The following is a 14,990-nucleotide window of genomic DNA, read 5'->3' as shown; positions in this document are numbered from 1 at the left end:
ACATTTTTCCTGCAATAATTTCAATAGTTAAAGTATTTCTATAGCGATCGGTGTGTTGTGTAAATTGCAAGGCAAGAGCAGTAAACTGATCAAAATGGGCAAAAGCCAAAGTCTCGTTTACCTTTCAGATCACCTACTCCGGAGCTCCCCACTTCTCTGTCTCATGTCGCCTTGACCTTACAGCTAACTCCATGGTGAACTGCAAAATAGCCAAAACAGGAAGCCCAGCCAGACCAACAGAGCCATCTGTGCAGCCGTGCTTTACCGCGAGCAGCTTTTTGACAAGTCTTGGGAGGCTGGTTCCTGGCTGGGATCCTGTTACAATCAATGCAATGAAAACATAATTAATTGTGCCGTGTTTAATTTTGAAGCCTGGTGAGGAGTGCATATGCCTATACGTATGACTGGCAGTCTGAAGAGAGAAACCTTTTGGGTAGCAGGATTAAGCTGCTCTGTAATCCTCATCTGTATTTACTCCTTTATTTTCCATAGTGAAAGCTACTTTTAATAATAAAGATAAACCATAAATGCTATAAAATTCTAGCCATCTACTTCCCCCTAGTTACAGGCAAGTACCGTCCTGGCCACTTTACAGCTCCCACTTGGCCATGGTTACCATCATCCATAAGAAAACAATCTCGGTAAAGTAGGCTGTGGGTTTTCAACTGTCCCTATGGCTGCCCTAGTTCTCCAAATAAAAAGGACTTCATAATAGCATCTCCAGACTCTGCTTTCCTTTCTGATACCATCATCTTTTATGTGTACACAGATGATAATGGCCTTTGGAAGGCTCGCAGGCTTGTTGAAGAGATTTATTTTTGTGTATGTGTTAAACACAAACCAAGCAGCTCTGTCCTTAACATCTCATCAAGCCAGAGTGACATGCTGGTTCAGTGGGCCCAACCTCAGGTGCGCCAGGGGCTCACGGGCCAAGGGACCTAGTGCAGCCGTGATTCGGCACCTGCTCAAACCAAAGGCCAAACCTCTGCTCATCCTAAGACCACCTGACTGATAGCACAGAGGCCCCGAGGTTGGGCTGAATGTGGAGTTTGGCAGGACCAGAGGAGGTTTCTGAGCAAGTAGGACGGTGCAGTAGAGAAAACCTCACACCTGAGACCGGCCTGGCTTGGAGTCCATGTTCTGTCCTCACCACCTGGGCAATCTTGGACAAGCAAGGTCACCTCTTTTGTCATTTCTGGGCACAGGTAATGAGAACTCCTTCAAAGCAGTGTTTTTGGAAGGAAAGATGTGTAAGGGCTCGGTAAGCTGAGAAGTAATACATAGTCCTTAGAGTTACTACTTAAAACACTCCTTTAAAATAATAAAATGACAGCCACTTAAGGCACATTAAATGTCATCCCTAAACCCACTGGATGACCAGACATTTGCTTGTAGGCTGAGATTTTGGGTGGCCACACCATTCTGCAGAGGCCTGGGTGTGTTTCTTCATCTGTGAGAACAAGGGGTTAAGCAGCGCCCTGCCCCGGCCCTGTTGGGAACGACATACCTGTGCATCCACTGGGGTTCACACACGCATGTGGCGGGGAGTCCAAATCAAATGCAGACCCTCCAGACCTCAACTCACCAACTTGGAATTTATGACCATTCAAACTGAAACTCACTTGAAATGTACTGTAGCACACTCCTGCCCCCTGCCACTGGCCCCCGCCAACCTGGATAGGGAAAGTGAGGGGTACAGACAAGCTGGATGGGGGTGATATTTAAAATTCAGAGAGAAACAACTGCCTTCCATGAGGCCCTCTGCTTATAGCCCACAGATTTAGCTAACTCTCGTCTGAGTTTTCAGCTTATGTGACCAGTTCCCAAAGGGCCTCCCAGGCAGAGCTGCTCTATAGACAGACAGCCCCATGGGTCTCACCCTGAGAAAGACTGAGCCTTGAGTCTCCTTACCAGGGAGCCCAGGGGAGGTGCCCTGCAGGACACATTGAGTGGACCGGCCAGCCCCTCCCTGAGATGTTGGCAAAGATCAAATACCCTTCTGGGGTGAAGGCTTCTCCAACTGGGTCTGGCTTGGCTCTCAGGGTATCTCAAGGGGTACCCCCATTCTGAGGGAGACATGTCCACCCCATGGGGATACTGCAGCCTCACTGAGTGCCACACATGCTCAGAGCCTTAGAGGCCAGCTGCCCTCTCCATCCCTGCTGCCCTCTCCATCCCTGCTGCCCTGATAGGATTTGTTCCAGTCCTTCCCTGAGCCCTGCTCCCTGTGCACTGGCCTGAGCAGGACCATGGAAGCATGGAGACGGGTGTTTCTGGACAAAGCGGGGCTTTGCAGACAGCTGGAAGCTGGGGCTGTCTGGACAAAGCAAGGTGCTATCAATTCTTTCTTGCTCCTACGGTGCTCTGAGCAGCCTCCAGGCCTGCAGAGAGGAGCCCAGGCTCAGCTCGGGGCTCCACCCTTTCTCCAGCACTGTTCCATCACTGAGGCTGGTGGGTCCTGCCTCCCTCATACCCCTGTCTCCATGGCAGGCCCTCCTCCTCTTGAGGACTCCCGGCTGAACAGGGCTCGGGGGCTGGCCTCTGGTCCTGCTCACCCTTTGATGACTCCCAGCCACTCTTAGGATGAAGTCCCAACCCATGAGCATGGCACCCAAGACACAACCTTCTCCCCTGATCCTCCGCATGGGAGGGAGTGCTCTAGTGTCCCCTGCCTCGCACACCTCCCATTAGCAAAGCGGAACTGCCAGCTGTGTGCTCCCCTCCCACATGGTTATTTGCACACTGGCCTCACCATCTGTACTGGCTGGTGGGCACCTCGAGGGCAGAAACCATCCCTCTGTGTGTCCCCCGGTGCTGCACAGAGTAGGGCCAGGGGAGAGGGGAGTGGGTCGTCCCCTGGGTATCTGGGCTGGGGCAGGATGCAGATGAAGCCAGGAAGTCCAGCATTTCCCTCTGCTTCATTCTCACCAGTCTGTGGAACCTCAGCAGAGGCTGAGTTCCTCAGCCTGTGACCCAGCCTCCCCACTGCCACCTGTAAGCTCCCTCTCTTAGTTCTTACTTATTCCTGTTTATCACTACATCTACCCCAGTCCCCACAATAGACAATCATCCTCATCCACCCACTGCGTATCTGTATTCTTGCAAAATTTTGTATTGTTTTGGATATGTGTGTTTTTAACTTTGGTCACTCAAATTCTCATTTTTTTTTTTAATCGGCACTGTGCTAGGAAGACCCAGCCCTGCTATCACGCGCACACCCACTGCCACCCAGCCCCGTGGTTTGCTGCTCCCACCACGGCTCAGCCACCCTCACCTGCCTGGATGGACACACCTCCCCTCCCACCCACTGACTCACTCCCTACCCCATACAAATGACCCTGCCTGCTATGAGCATCCTTGTCCTGGGTCCTTGTGCACATGGTTAGAATTTCTCTGTGTTGTAGATTCAGGAACACAACTGCTGGATCATAAGATTTGCCGACTCTTAAATTTCTGAATGGTACAGATCGCTCCCAGAACGGCCACCACTCCCCCACTCTCACCTGCAAGAGCCCTCACCTCCTTCGCCTGCCTGTGCTCATCTTCACGTGTCTACGCATCCACACACGTGTGACCAGGGTTAGAGCTGCTCTATGTGAGTGGTATGACCTTGACCTCGGCCAGCAGGGCACCTCCGTAAACCGCGAAGAGTCCAGCTGGCTCCTGGCCTCGCCGCCCTCCCATTCGGCTGTGAGTATTAGGTGAGCTCACCCACAGAATAGTACTTTCCAGGCCCTGGACATACCTCGCTCCCTTGTACCCAGCCTGTCCCCAGCACCACATGACACTTTCACAAGCTCTGTGACCAGCCCAAGTCCTGCCCAGGGGCATGTCCTGGCCATTTGGCCCCACACCCAAGCAGCCCCCAGGTAGGACCTGGAGTTCCCCCATTACAGCATGCTGCCCTCTCTCAGGAAGGCCTCCTCTCTCATACCTCCGACAGCTCTGACCCTCTAACCCTCATCCAGCCTGGGTCTGGCACTTCCCAAAGCACAGAATGCCTTTACCCGAAGCACGAAGCCAGGCTAAGAATTCCCACTAGACGCACGTAGAATTTCTGTGCTTAAAGGCCTGCTGTCAGAGACACAGGTAATCCTCTACCGTTAGTAACGGTCTAAGCTAGAATGCGGCAGGGATGTCGATAATTTTCCAGGCTAAGTGAATACATGCTTTGAAAAATTTAAGTCCTTGTTCACAGTCACAGACAGGCAGCTTCGTGGTAAACTTGAGTCCATCTCATCTTGTCCCACCTTTCAGGAACACTAACCTCCTCTCTAATCCAGGAATCCCATGACAACCCTTCTCCCCTCTCGCATCTCTCTGGGGGCCTTTGTGGCCCCTCCTCTCCCACCTGCCTTCCCTGACCTGCCCTCCCTGGCCCAGCCTCCTTCCCCAGGGGCCCCCAGGACCCCCTATGCATTGAAACTTCCCAGCTGGGGCTCCCAGCATCTCACCCGGTGCCCAAACCACTGTACACCATGACCCCACATTCTCCCCACCTCTTTACAGGGCTTCTGCTGCCCCGAGGAAGCAGGCTCCGAGGGGGAGATTGATGTGCAGAGGCTTCCTGGGGAAGGTTCTGTGGGAGCGGAGGGGAGCAGGACCAGGCATGGAGGCACTGAGCTCTGAGGCGTCATGACAAAGGTCTCAGCCAGTCCCACACAGAGCTCTGGAGCTGGGGTGGCCTTGTGGAGAAGCCTGAGCTGGAGCCTGGCAGTGGGGCCTTCAGCCCTCTCCTGTCCAGTCACTGGGCACAGGTGGCCCCGGGGGCTCTGAGCAGCACACCTGAATATCCACCCCGGCAGCCCTGGCCCTGCAGCCCAGCTGTCCTTCCTCCTGCATCTTCCTCCTTGGCTTTCCTCAGAACTACTCTTCGCTCTCTCTCTCAAAGTCCTTCAGCTGGGGGCATTTCCTGCTTCAGCTCTGCCTTCTTCCAGGTTTCCTGGCCCCCCTCCCTGATCAGGAGCCCACGCCCTGGGTCCCAGTGCAGCTGCTACCTCTCCATGGTGACACTACCCTGATGCTACAGCCCAGCAGGCCCCACGGTGCCAGGCCAGCCTCACCGGCAACAGCAGGGAAAGTTATCTGCCGTCTGAAGGGAGCAAGGCCTTATCTGCTGTCCCGTCCTTGCAGACCTGGATCCCTGAAAGAACCCAGTGCAATTCCAGGATCTATGTGTGGCCCAGGGCACAAGGACAGGCTGGAGGGATGCCACGCGTCAGGGAAAGGGAGGTGAGGCAGACAGGTGAGGTGCTCTCCAAAGGTCAAGAACCCCACTAAACCCAGGGAGCATCTGCCCTCACCAGGGATGATGTCAAAGTTATGAGCCTCTGCTGGGGTTGCCTCCTGCTCACTGTAGGGAAAGGACAGAGGAATTCTGTACAGTCCCCACTCTAGAAGAAGTTCTCACAGTTAGGTAGTCTCCTGGCCATGGGTAAGTGCCCTGAGAGGGGGCCACGGGTGCACCTGGATGGGTACCCAAGGATCCAGGCTGGAGGTAAGGGATGTGTCCTGGAGGATGTGACAAGACACCTAACCCCTGGTGAGAGAGCATGGCTGTGTGGCCTTGAGGAACATACTCGACCTCTCTGAGCCTCCCAATCATATGCATCTGCTGGCCATTGTGAGGACTAAACAAGATAAGTATCACCGACTGTGGTCCCAACCCACAGACTCAAGATCCAACTCGTGGTGGCTATTACTATGATAAATACAGGGAGCTCTCACTTTCTGGGAATGAGGGAATTCCCTGAGCTCTGTGGATAAGTTTGAGCTGGGGAGTCTGTTCTGTCCAGGGCCTGGGTGGGACGTGGACGGCTAGGACTCTCATCCTTGCCCTGCTATTGCCATCGACTTGCTGTGTGACCCAGAGAAAGTTACATCCCATCTCTTGACCTCACTTGCCTCCTTGGTAACAGAAAGGAATTGGACCAAAGCCTATAATTCAAGGCCTAGCTGGAAATGAACACTTAAAATCCAAGTTAGGGAGAGGGGATCAAGATGGTCAAGAGGAGGATGTGGAGCTCATATCCCCCCAGAAACACATCAAGAATACATCTACACATGGAACAATCCTCACGGAAAACCTACTGGAAGCTGGCAGAAGATCTCTTATACAAGCAATGCTGCAAGATCTCCATGTAACAAGGTAGGAAAAAAAAACAGGGCATCAGGAAGGGACCAGAACCCCGGGGAGGGATCTGTAGAGGAGAGAAGGTCCACACAGACAGGCCCTCACCCTGGGGAGCCCCTTTGCCTGCTGGGACAGACAGAAGGGCTGGAGGGGCCTGGACTCTGCTCGTGAGGAGTGCGCACGTGTGGCTAAGAGTCAGGGTGGAGAGAGACCGGTGTGGACAGCCGCAGCCTTGCTGCACTTCCCAGTCCAAAACGCACGTGAGGCAGGGCTGCAGGATATGCAGCTGCTAGACATTGAATATCCGATGGACGGGCCCTGGGAGAGGACTCCATTTAGCTGCACAGAGACGAGCCTAGGGTACGATCCAGGATGAAAGTCGGAGCCCCCTAGCAGCATGGGCATCACGGGGGTGGGTCCGGCTGGGCAGACTCTGTTGGTACACACACCTGGTGGCACCACAGAAACACACGTCTAGGGCAGACAGCCCCTGGGAAGGAACATACTCTGCCCACCCAGCACTGCAGCCAGGAGCTGGATATGGGACGGACAGGTCCTGGGAGAGGCCTGCAACAGTGGCAGCCCCGGTCCTGGGCAGCAGCACAACCACCTCAATTCCTGAAGCCAAAGTGACCCAGCCCCCAGGACCAGCCTGCTACACACCACAGCCTAGTACGAGGTCTGGGACAAACACATGGAGAAAGGGACATGACCTTGGAATGCTTCCGGGCAGAACTGTGGACATTTACACAAGCAGTGCATAGGTTTGCTGTGACCACATGGGCCTCACTTGCTTCAGTGGTCACCTCCTTTGGGACACAGCACATAGTCAAGTGCAACAGAGCCTTCTCAAACCTGAACCTCAGGCTTCTGCTCCACCACCTGGGAGCCTCTGACAGGACTGTGACAGCATGGGACAAAGATGGGGCCCTGTCCAGCATCCAGTGCAGGCTCTGGTCACCACAACACCAGTCACACCCCTACCAAGGGGATAATGGCCAGTAAACTCTGAGGAAAGATATGGCTGGCATCCATACCAAAAACACTGCTTGCAACAAAAATATGGGACTCATCCAGTCTTCACAGGGATGTTCCCACATGAAAACATCACTTCAGAACCACTCTAGACAACTGTTTCTGCTCAATTCACAGACACAGAAAAAGTTAAGTAAATTGAAAAAGCAGAGGAAATGCTTCCAATTAAAAGAACAAGAGAAATGCCCTAAAAGAACAAGTAACAAAAGAGACCTCACCAGTCTACTAGAGGTCAAAAAGGAGATAATAAAAATGCTTAAAGGAATTAAGAAAGATGATCTATGGAAATGCAGATCATGCTAACAAGGAACTAGAAACTATAAAGAGGAACCAATCAAACTTAGATAACTCAGTTGCTGAGTAAAAATCAACCTAAAAGCAATACATAGCAAACTATATTTAGTTTATATTTATATTTAGGCAGAAGAAAAATTAAGGGACCAGGAAAGCAGATTAATAGAAATTACCCAATCAGAAGAGCAGACAGAAAGACCAAAAGAAAAGTGTGACATTTGAGAGCTATGGGATAATATAAAGTATGCCAACCTACAAATAGGTCCCAGAAGAAGAAAGAGAAAAGGGGATCGAAAATGTGTTGGAAGAAATTATGGCTGAAAACTTTGCAAACCTAAAGAAGGAAACAGATATCCAGATACAGGAAGCAGAGAAGGTGCCAAACAAGATCAACTCAAACAGACCAACACTTAAGATACACTATAATTTAAATGGCAAAAGTTAAAGAGAGGATTCTAAAAGCAGCAAGAGAAAAACAAAGAGTCAGTTACAAGGAAGCTCTCATAAAGCTATCAGCTGAATTCTCCACAAAAGCTTTGCAGGCCAGAAGGGAGTGGTATGACATATTCAAAAATCCTAAAAGAAGAAAAGCTCCAACTAGGATACTCTACCCAGCAAGACTATCATTTAGAATAGGAGAGAGAAAGAATTTCTCAGACAAGTAAAAACTAAAGAATACAGCAATACTAAATCTACGCTAAAAGAAATATTGAAAGTTCTCAAATTTAAAAGAAGCCAGAATCCATAGGAAGGGAAAAATCACAATAGGAAAGGCAAATATATAAAAGAATTTAAGATCACTTAAATGATCCAGTACATGGATTAAAAAACAATAAAAAAAATTTGATAAAAATGACTATAACTACAATTAACATGAAATTAACACATTAACATGAGTTAGCATGAAAATGCAAAATAGGACATCAAAATCACAAAATGTGGGGGAGGGGAGTAAAAATGTATCTCTTCTAGAATGTCTTTGAACTTGTATGACTATCAGTTTAAAGCAAGTAGATATATTTGAAAACCAGAGCAAACACAAAAACATACCATAGGGAGTTCAGCTCACTCAGGGGACATAAAAGCTGGTGGCGGACATTCTGGGAGTGCTAATCTACATGAGCTTTCCTAGAGGCTGACATCTTGATTGGATCATTAGCACCAAGACCCAGCCCCACCCAATAGCCTGTAGGGAAGCCTCAGGCCAAACAACATACAGGGTGAGAACACAGCCCACCCATCGGCAGACTTCCTAAGCCACAAAGGCCTCTAGACATGGCCCTACCCACCAGAGGTTCAGGACCAAACTTCTCCCAGCAGTGGGCAGGCACTGGCTCCTCCTGCCAGGAAACCTGCATAAGCCTCTAGTCCAGCCTCATCCACCAGAAGCAGATACTAGAAATAAGAAAACAATAATTCCAAAGTCTGTGGAAGGAATGCACAAACACATAGAAAGATAGACAATATGAGGCGGCAAAGGAATATCTACCAGGCCAAAGCACAAGATAAAATCCCAGAAGAAGAAATAAGTGATGAGGAGATAGGCAATTTATCTGAGAAAAAGTTTAAAGTAATGATGGATGGCCAAGATGTTCAGAGAACTAAAGGAGTACAGATGCACAGAGTGAAGTTTTTAGCAAAGAGTTGGAATACATAAAGAATACCTAAACAGAGTTGAAGAATAAAACCACTGAAATGAAAACTAAACTAGAAGGAACCAAGAATAGACTAAGTGAGGCAGAAGAATGGATCAGTGAGCTAGAAGACAGATTAGTGGAATAACTACTGCAGAACAGAAAAAAGAATAAAAAGGAATGAGGATAGTTTAACAGAACTCTGGGACAACACGAAGCACTCTAATATTCGCATTATAGGGGTCCCAGAAAGAGGAGAGAGAAAGGACCTGAGAAATTTTTGGAGAGATAATAACCAAAAACTTTCCCAACTTGGAAAGGAAACAGTCACCCAAGTCCTAGAAGCACAGAGAGTACCAGATAGAACCAACCCAAAGAGGAACACACCAAGGCACACAGTCATCAAATTGACAACAATTAAGGATAAGGAGAAAATATTAAAATTAGCAAGAGAAAAGCAACAAATGACATACAAAGGAACTCCCATAAGGTTATCAGCTGACTTTTCAGCAGAAACTCTATATGCCAGAAGGGAGTGGCACGATATATTTAAAGTGACGCAAGGGGGAAACTTAAAACCAAGAATATCTAGCAAGGCTCTCATTCCGACTTGATGGAAAAATCAAAAGCTTCATAGATAAACGAAAGCTAAAAGATTTCAGCACCACCAAACCAACTTTACAACAAATGTTAAAGGACCTTCTCTAGTCATCAATCCATAAGAAAAGAGAAGAAAAAAAAAAGAAGAAGAAAGAAAAAAAAAAGAGACCTACAAAAGATTGCTTTGGCTGTTCAGAGTCTTCTGTGGTTCCTTATGCATTTGGAATTGTTTGTTCTAGTTCTGTGAAGAATGTCATGAATATTTTGACGGGGGTTGCGTTGGATCTATGGATTGCTTTGGGTAACGTGGCCATTTTGATAAGTGTTGATTCTTCCAATCCAAGAGCAAAGAAATCTGTCTATTTCTTTATGTCATTTCAGTTTTCAGAGTATAGGTAACCTCCTTGGTTAAGTTTATTTCTAGGTATTTTGTTGTTTTTGATGTAATGGAAATGTCTCTGCCAGTTATAAAATTCTGGTTTTTGAAGTGAAGAAAAGTGAATGAAGGGCTGCAAATGGCAAAATATCCTTCTTTTTTATGGGTGAGTTGTATTCCATTTGGTTTATATATTTATATATATAATATACACACGTGCACACACACACACACACACTGCATCTCCATTATCTATTCAACTATTGATGTGCACTTAGGATGCTTCCATATCTTGGCAATTACAAATAATGTTGCTGTTAATAGCAGGGTGTATGTATCTTTTTGAGTTAATTCTTATTTTGTGTTTGGCTTTATTCCTTTGATAACTATCTAAGTTTAAAAAGCTAAAGCTCTAAACTTTCTTAGAAACAATGAACAGTACATATATGTAAATTAGAAAATATATATGCAGTAAAAAAAAAAAAGATCTATCAAGCCATGAAAGACATAGAAGAAACTTAAAAGACATTACTAAATGAAAGAAGTCAGTCTGAAAAGGCTATAAACTGTACGATTCCAACCAAATGACATTCTGGAAAAGGCACAGCTACAGAAACAATAAAAAGACTGTGGTTTCAGGGTTTTGGGGAGAGGGAGGGAAGGGGTAATGAATAGATGGAGCACAAGGGATTTTTAGGGCAATGAAGTTATTCTGTATGATACTACAGTGGTGGCTACATGTCATTATGCATTTGTCAAAACCCACATAATGTACAACATCAAGAGTGAACCCTAATGTAAACTATGGACTTTGGTTGATAATAATGTGCCCATGTTAGTTCATTGATTGTACCAAATATGCCACACTGATGAGGGATGCTGAGGGTAGGGGAGTATATACACGTGGGTGGGGAGGGCTATGTGTGAACTCTATTTTCTGCTCAATTCTCTTGTGAACCTGAAACTGCTCTAAAAGAATAAAGTCTATTAAAAAAATACAATAGATTAAAAAAAAAGAAAAGAACTCAAGCATAATACAAAAGAAAACCATCAAACGACAAAAGGAAAAACAAAAGAAATGAACAGAGAAGAGTTACAAAATCAACTGGAAAACAAGGCTTAAAATGGCAATACATACGTACTTATCAACAATAACTTTAAATGTCAATGGACTACGTGCCTCAAAGAACAGAGTGGCAGATTGGACAAAAAAACCAAGAACCTTCAATATGCAGCCTACAAGAGATCCACATTAGGGCAAAAGACACACAGATTGAAAAGTGAGGAGATGGAAATAGATCTTTCATGCAAATGGAAATGACGAGAAAGCTCAGGTAGCAATACTTATACCAGACAAAATAGACTTTAAAACAAAGCCCATAAAGAAAGACAAAGAAGGATGCCATATAATGATACTGGGACCAATACAAGAAGATGATATTACACTTGTTAACATATGCACTCAATATAGGAGCCTCTTAATACATAAAACAAATATAAACAGACATGAAAGGAGAAATTGACAGAAAATGGAGAAATTGACAATTATATCTGGAAACTAATACCCCTTTAAGAGAAAGATCCTCCACACAGAAACTCAATAAGGTAGCAGAGATCATAAATGACATAGTAGAATAGTTGGGCCTAATTGTATCTGTAGGACACTGCATCCAAGAAACCAAGAATACACATTATTTTCAAGCACACATGGAATATTCTCTAGGATTGACCACATACTACAAAGAAAAGTATCAAAAAGTTCAAGGGGATAAATATTAATTCAAGCATCTTTTCTGACTACAAAGGGATGAAACTAGAAATCAACCACAGAAAGAAAAATGGGGAAAAATGATCACAGGGAGACTAAACAGCATGCTATTAAAACATCGATGGAATCAAAGATGAAATCAGAAAATACCTTGAGCCAAATGAAAATAAAAACACAACTTTACAAAATCTATGAAAGGCAGCAAAAGCAGTTCTAAGAAGGAAGTTCATAGTGATACAAGAAATAAGAAATAAGAAAAATCTCAAATGAAAAATCTAACTTACCACCTAAAAGAATTAGAAAAGAATAAACCAAACCCAAAGTCAGCAGAAGCAAGGAAATAATAAATCAGAGAGGAAATAAATAAAAGACATTTAAAAATAGAAAAGATGAATAAAACCAAGAACTTGAAAAAAAATTTTAACACCTTTATTATGTTATGTTTCCCATACAGTAAACTACACATATTTGAGATGTACAATGTGATGAAGTTTGATAGATGTATACATCAATGAAACTACCACCACAATCAAAATAGCTAACACTTCCATCACTCCCCAAGAGGCACAAATTTCGAATTCCCAATTTATCCCTTCCTATCTACTTTACCCCTTGGTAACCATAAGTTTGTTATCTATGTCTGAGTCTGTTTCTGTTTCGTATAAAAATTTGCATCTTTTTTTTGTTTTAGATTCCACTTATAAGCAATATCATATGGTATTTTTCTTTCTCTTTCTGACTTACTTCACTTAGACTGACAATCTTCAGGTTCATCCATGTTGCTGCAAATGGTATTATTTTATTCTTTTTATGGCTGAGTAGTATTCCATCATGTATATATACATCTTCTTTATCCAGTGATCTGTTGATAGACATTTATGTTGTTTCCATGTCTTGGCTATTGTAAATAGTGCTGCTGTGAACATTGGGGTACATATGTCTTTTCAAATTACAGTTTCCTCAAGATATATACCCAGGAGTGGGATTGCTAGATCTTATGGTTAAGTCTATTTTTAGTTTTTTTGAGGAGTCTCCATACTGTCCTCCATATTGGCTGCACCAATTTACATTCTCACCAACAGTGTAGGAGATTCCCTAATCCTTGATGGTAGAACATCTTCTAATATGACGTTTATAATCAAGTTATGAAAAAATCATGGAAATTTATATTTGATAGTTAATAAATCTACTGGTGAATAAATGACAATCTCTACACTGCTAGCTTGTTTGTTCTCTTCAATTCACAGCTCAAAAGTCAAAAATCAGAAATTTATGTTCTGACAACCCAGTTAAAAGAACTTCCTCCCATGACTATATACGTCTTATTTTATGCCTTCACTTACCACCATCTGTGTTTCTTTTACTGATTTTTTTAACATCTTTTTATTGAGTTATAGTCATTTTACAATGTTGTGTGAAATTCCAGTATAGAGCACAATTTTTCAGTTATACATGAACATACATATATTCATTGCCACATTTTTTTTCGCTGTGAGCTACCACAAGATCTTGTATATTTCCCTGTGTTATACAGTATAATCTTGTTTAGTATAATCTTGTTTATCTATTCTGCATATGCCTGTCAGTATCTACTCAAACCTACAATGAGGTATCACCTCACACCAGTCAGAATGGCCATCATTCAAAAGTCCACAAATGACAAATGCTGGAGAGGCTGTGGAGAAAAGGGAATCCTCCTACACAGCTGGTAGAAATGCAGCCACTGTGGAAAACAGTATAGAGATTCCTCAAAAGACTAGGAATAGACTTACCACATGACCCAGGAATCCTACTCCTGGGCATATATCCAGAAGGAACCCTATTTCAAAATGACACCTGCACCCCAGTGTTCATAGCAGCACTATTTACAATAGCCAAGACATGGCTAAATGTCCATCGACAGATGACTGGATAAAGAAGATGTGGTATATTTATACAATGGAATACTATTCAGCCATAAAAAATGACAGCATAAAACCATTTGCAGCAACATGGATGTCCCTGGAGAATGTCATTCTAAGCGAAGTAAGCCAGAAAGAGAAGGAAAAATACAAAACAGAAACAGACTCATAGACATAGAATACAAACTTGTGGTTGCCAAGGGGGAGGGGAGTTCAGACTGGGAGTTCAAAATTTGTAAAAACCAAGAACTTTTAAAAAAATATATAAATAAAATCAACAAAACTCTAGCCAAGCTCATACAAAAAATCATAAGAGAATACTAAGAAAGGTTATATGCCAACAAACTGGACAACCTAGAAGAAATGGGCAAGTTTCTAGAAACATACAGTCTGCCAAAATTGAGTCAAGAAGAAATAGATCATTTGAACAGACTGATCACTAAAAGTGAAATAAAATCCATAATAAAAACACTTCCTGCAAACAAAAGTCCAGGACTCAATGGCTTCACTGAGGAATTCTACCAAACATACAAAGAACTTATACCTATCCTTCTCAAATTCTTCCAGAAGATAGAAGAGAAGGGAGTATTTCCAAATTTACTCTATGGAGCTACCATCACCCTGATACAAAACCAGACAGAGACACTACAAAAAAAGAAAATTACAGACCAATATCTTTGATGAATATAGATGCAAAAATCCTCAACAAAATATTAGCAAACCAAGTCCACAAATCAGTTAATGTGATACAGCCCATCAACAAAAGGAAAGGCAAAAGCCACATGATCATCTCAATAGACACAGCAAAAGCATTTGATAAAATTTAACATCCATTCATGATAAAAACTCTCACCAAAGAGGGTTTATATGGAACATATCTCAACATAATAAAAGCCATTTCTGACAAATCCACAGCCAACATAATACTCAATGGTGAAAAGCTGAAAGGCCCTCCTGCTAAATTCAGAAACAAGACAAGGATGCCCACTCTTACCACTTCTATTCAACACAATACTGCAAGTCCTAGACAAAGTCATCAGACAAAAAATAAAAGGTATCCAAATAGAAAGGGAAGAGATAAAACTATTACCATTTGCAGATACTCTATACAGAGAGAATCCTAAAGACTTCACACAAAAACTATTGGAACCAATAAATGAATTCATTAAGGTAGCAGAGTACAAGATTAATATACATAAATCTGTGGAATTTCTTTACATTAGCCATAAAATATCAGAAAGAGAAACTT

General features: G+C 44.2%; 1 long non-coding RNA gene across 1 annotated transcript in view; it reads right to left on the bottom strand.

The window, feature by feature from the left end:
- LOC116282632 (uncharacterized) overlaps window positions 1-14,990 on the bottom strand; it is an 85,398-nt gene that overhangs the window by 1,078 nt on the left and 69,330 nt on the right. The window contains exon 11 of the long non-coding RNA XR_012073608.1: window positions 122-315. This is a non-coding gene — a long non-coding RNA (uncharacterized lncRNA). The remainder of the gene's footprint in view (window positions 1-121; window positions 316-14,990) is intronic.

This window comes from Vicugna pacos, chromosome 1 (genome assembly GCF_048564905.1).
Source record: "Vicugna pacos chromosome 1, VicPac4, whole genome shotgun sequence".
NCBI classification, from domain to species: domain Eukaryota; kingdom Metazoa; phylum Chordata; class Mammalia; order Artiodactyla; family Camelidae; genus Vicugna; species Vicugna pacos.
Note: the sequence above shows the minus strand (reverse complement) of the source record. Positions and strands in the feature narration are given on the sequence as shown.